The sequence below is a fragment of the Zerene cesonia genome, unplaced genomic scaffold (genome assembly GCF_012273895.1).
Source record: "Zerene cesonia ecotype Mississippi unplaced genomic scaffold, Zerene_cesonia_1.1 Zces_u006, whole genome shotgun sequence".
NCBI lineage: Eukaryota > Metazoa > Arthropoda > Insecta > Lepidoptera > Pieridae > Zerene > Zerene cesonia.
This window is the reverse complement of record NW_024045136.1, coordinates 1,881,426-1,886,647: the sequence shown is the minus strand read 5'-3', so window position 1 is coordinate 1,886,647 and position 5,222 is coordinate 1,881,426.

The window sequence follows — 5,222 nt, the reverse complement described above, 5'->3', positions numbered from 1 at the left end:
ACGCAATGACACTTGTTTGATACCTAGGTTGGGCTAGGTATCAGCACCAGCAGACTTTTTGGATAATATAGTTGTCAGAGAAGATGAATAAATCGTGAAATAAAAAACAATTGTTTTATAATGCATATTCCTTTTAAACAAAGCAAATGAGTTACGCCAACGGTCTCCAAATGCAACACTGAGTCGACAGTTCGCACGGGAACGTCTTATCACTGGTTTTAGCGAATTCCTTTGGTGCAACGTAATTTTAAGTTTTCATGTAAAATAAGTTTAGAATTATATTAATTACTTTTTAGCACTTGCAACGTGCGAGACCTATTGTAATCTTTATAATTAAAATATTTCAATAAATAAATTCGAGTTTTTGAGGCCTCCGGCTGTGTGAAACATTATTGGCGCAGTCCGTAGAATCTTCAAAAATAAGTGGCATAGATAGTTGACCTTGCTGTCGCTACGAGGATCAAGAATCTACGTATTTAGACAATAATTGTAGAAGTTTAAGTAGTTTAGAAAGTATTTTTGAAGAGATGGCGGTACATGACTCTGACGTTATTTTTAAGGCCAGTTCCAGTTCCCCAATTTGACAGGAATGTGTATGTTTTATCGCGATTACTACAATCACAGATGAGAACGTCTTAATTGAAAAATTAGCTAAACGCTTCGATGAAAAATCACAGAATTCGCGCATTGTTAATGAAGATGAAGATAAATTGTTCTTTCTGTCATTAGTTGGCAAGTTTAAAAAAATTAATGAGCAGTATAAATTAGATGCTAAGACAGAAATACTTAACGTAATTAAACACTTTAAAGGGATCACAAATCACACATATCCTGCGAGTTACGGTGACAAGGGATATTCATCACAGTATTCACCTTTTAATGATTAATATTATCATCCGATAATATTATCATCCGCATCCAAATTGCACATTATATACGTTGGTACATGGCTATACATAGACAGTCTATTAGCAGCATAAACATTATTTTCTAGACTGGGATGAATCTTTCTCATATGTTTTTGTAATTCTAGTGTATCCATGATATTACTGTTATTACCAGATTATTACAGTACTAATCTATTCAATGGTTGTCATAGGAATGTTCAATTATAGTGATTTGTAAATATTAAATCGCATTCTTTGTGAAAGTCACAAAGCAGGCTGATCCCTGTTGCGAAGGAACGTTAGATAAGTTTGTTGAATCAGTTATATTGTACTTCGGAATTTGCTTTAGATAAGAATGGTACTATATAAGATCGAACAGTTGCAGTCAGTCTATGGTCGTTTGACCACAGTCGATTGTATGCGTCTACCAATACTACGTTTGTGTTACTTCAACGCATCAATGCCATGGAGGTAAGTGTTTATTCTATTGACAAACTTATTTGTATTTCTGTTGTTGTTTCCTCATGTGTGTAAGTCAAATTAAGTGTAAACAAATTTATATTAACGCGATAACTCTATTGTTGCAGAAATCATTCAACTTCGATGAAAATACCTATAAACAGTATTACTACTCGCCACTCTCTCCTCAACACGAAGAAGAGAGTAATGACATCATCGTTAATAACACAGACGATGGTGGAAAAAGGAAATCGCAACCGATTGAGCAATTTCTTGAAGTGGCACCAAAAATAAAAAGGAAGAAGCTGCTATCGTCGACTGTGGCACGAGCCGCTAGAGATGGCGTATCATACATCTCAACAAATTCTGACGACGGAGACCAAGCAGAGACGCATCTCATAAAAATTGAAATGTATGACATGTACAATTTATCTCAGATATATAAGCAATTCACAAGTGAACTCGTCATTCTCGCACCAGCTTTCTATAGTTAAGGTCGTAGATTAAGTAAAAATTGTAATTTGTTTAAATAAATTATTTTTTTTTTTTAAGTAATCTCGACCCTGTTATTTTTACTGGCGCCCAACGTGGGGCCTAACAAGTGAATAAAAGTAAATATATCGTAATTACAAAAAGTTCACGAAATCTTTTAAGATTGAAAGTTAGGCAACTCGCAAATAAATAAATGAAAATACGAAGTTCGAGGGAAGAAATGAACAAGGAGGTTATCATCGGATTTTTGCTGTAAGTGTGCATTCCTTTCCACTTGAAACCCCCGACTTTTGTATATAGCTATAGGGATACTGGAGAGAATCACTCTCCTTCTGAAAGTGAGAGCAGTCGTAGTGATTTGTGTTATTCAAATTACTGTAATAATCCAATTGTCATAGACAATATGGATCCAAAAAGCTTGTTATCGTTTGTTCCCACATATGCTGGTGACGTATTTAATCTTTACAATTTTATAAACTGTGCCAAACATTGGTTACAAATCGCAGGTGGAGACACACCGCCAAATGTAATGTCGTTATTGAGTAAACTAGAATCAAAAGCTGCTATGACTATCTCAATGGTAGATCATGATTTTAAATGGAAAAATATAGAATTAACCTCAAAGAAAGAATGTGGAGATAATAGGGAATTTAATATCTTATTAATTGAATTATCGAATGTTAAGAGAAAAGGTAGTTATAAGGATTTAATTTTTGAGTTAAAACAGAAATTATTTTTTATTAGATGTAAGTTGTTAGATAAATATAGTGAGAAAACGTTAGTCGATGAAGTGATGGAGCCGTATATTAATACCGCGCAAAATGCATTAAGAAATAGTTTACCGTATCATGACCAAATTTACGTGTTAAACTGTGGTTTTGAGGAAACAGCCGCCAGAATTTTACAATTAGAAGCAGAGGGTAGGTTCGACAATATCAAGCAGAAATTTTCGTATTGCACCAATTTTATAAATCAAAAGCATAATTATCCTAATTGTCCACAAAATCCAAGGATAAATTATAATAATAACAATTATAATCATAATCATAACCAAAGTAATTATAATTTCCATCAAAAATACCCGTGGAAGCCAAATCCAAATAATGTGTTTAATAAGCCACAGAATAGTCATTTCAAGCGTAATCAATACCGTCCGATTAATAGGAATATAAATGAAACGGAAGACGTGTCCATGCGGACAGCGCCTCAGTTACGCCCAGGTCAAACGAATTTAGGTAAAGGGTTAGTGGCAGAGGAAGTTTTCCACACTAATCATATAGATGAAGCATATTTTTACAAAAAGGCCTCTCAAAAGAAAGGGCCATAGAATTTAATTTTGTTAAGTCTTATTTACCGTATTTTGAAACGGATGATCCAAAATTAAAAGTATTAATAGATACAGGTAGTCAAAGATCGTTTATGACGGAAAAAGCTTCGAAATATTTTAAAAGTTATTATAAGCCAGATAAATTTTCAGTGCGAACATCTCACGGTAAGTCAACTCATGGAGGTTTAATCGAAACTCCGTTCTGGTATAAGTACTTTGATACGGGTGAAGGAACAATGAAGTTCTATGTGGTTAATTTTAGCGATCAATATAATATTTTAATGGGTACAGATATGATTGAGCAAGTTAATGCTAAAATAGATTTAAAAGAACGTAAATTAATTTTGCCAAGTAGTGAAATTTTAATTTATCATATGACTAATGAAAATTATTCAGATATAAATAATTTATGCGAAACTTATAAAGATTTATTTACGGAAGATGTTACGAATAGCGCGACTACATCTATTAAGCATAAAATTAATTTGTAGTCTCCAATCTGACATGCATAAAGCTAGTGTTTTTACCGCCCAATGTCACTTCTGTTTTACAGCCTATGTGGTCCATAAGGAGTGATAAAAGCTTTAAAAACACAATACAGAAAACTTCAAGTGTTACAAATGATACAGAATATTGAAAACAGCCAAGGTATTAAAAGTCGTTCTGTTCTGGATGCAATTCTAATTATATCGGAAGCTTGGGAAAAGGTCACACAGACCACTATAGCTAACTGTTTTCGCCATTGCAGGCTTCAAAGATCTCTCTGCATCACAAGCGGAGGACGACGGTGATATTCCGCTAGCGAGACTGATACAATCTACAGATGAAGATGACAACATACCACTTGGTGAGCTGGTTACTCAGTTGCAAAGATCTACTGCTTCAGAACAAAGAATTGATATAGAGGAATTTATTGGAATAGATGACAGTGTTGCCGTGTGCGCCTTAGCTACCGAAGAAGAAATTCTCGCAGAAGCTGAAAGTAACAACCGTAACACTGACGAAGAAAACGAAGACCAGCAAGACATTGAAGAACAGTTTCAGCCAACAATAATTTCCGAGGCTCTTCACGCTGTAACAGTTTTGCAAAAATTTGTTGCCTGTAACGAAGTTTGATACTGATGATACTCAAACCTTGAAGCGTATGAAATGTAAAATGCAAAAAATATTTGAGACTGGGTTAAAAAAAACAGTTTCATTATAACTACATGATTAAAAAGTTTCATAATAAAATTAAGTTATTGTACACCGATACCGATAGTTTGATATATCACATTTTTACACACAATTTTTATGAGGATATAAAACCAAATCTACTTCACTATTTCGATACATCAGATTACCCGGAAAATAATATTTGCGGATATCCAAAAATAAATAAAAAAAAGTAAAGGTTTTTTTTAAAGATGAGAATAATGGTAAAGTATTGAAGGAATTTGTAGGGTTGCGGTCAAAAATGTATGCCTTAGAAATAGAAGATAAATTTATAGCAAACGCAAAAGGGGTCGAAAAAGTGTTACCAAAAAAATGAAAAATTACAAATCGTGTTTGTTTAATAAAAATGTATTATATTGTAGTATGCTTCGATTTAAGTCAATCAAACACACTATTTTTACACAAAAAATTAATAAAACATCTTTATCATATAATTGTACCAAACGATGTATTATGGACAATAACATTGATACATTGGCTTGGGGACATTATAAATTACGGTAAGTGTAATACTTTTTATTGTTATTTCTGTGTGTATATACAAAATTTGTACTGATTGTAAAATTATAATATTACTATAATGTTATATAATAGTTTATTACATACAGTAAAAGCTCCTTATTCGCGCTTCTTTTATTCGCGTTTTCACTATTCGCGGATTAAAAAAATGCTACCACAATTCCTATATTCGCGACTAAAATTTCATTATTCGCGGATTTAATATAAGTACCTACATAAGGTGAGTTCGGCTAAGTTCGGATCAAGTAAAAGATCGTATCTTATTAAAATCCAGCCAATTTAGCAACTTTTTTGACTGTTGGCAACATATAAACCGACGCCAT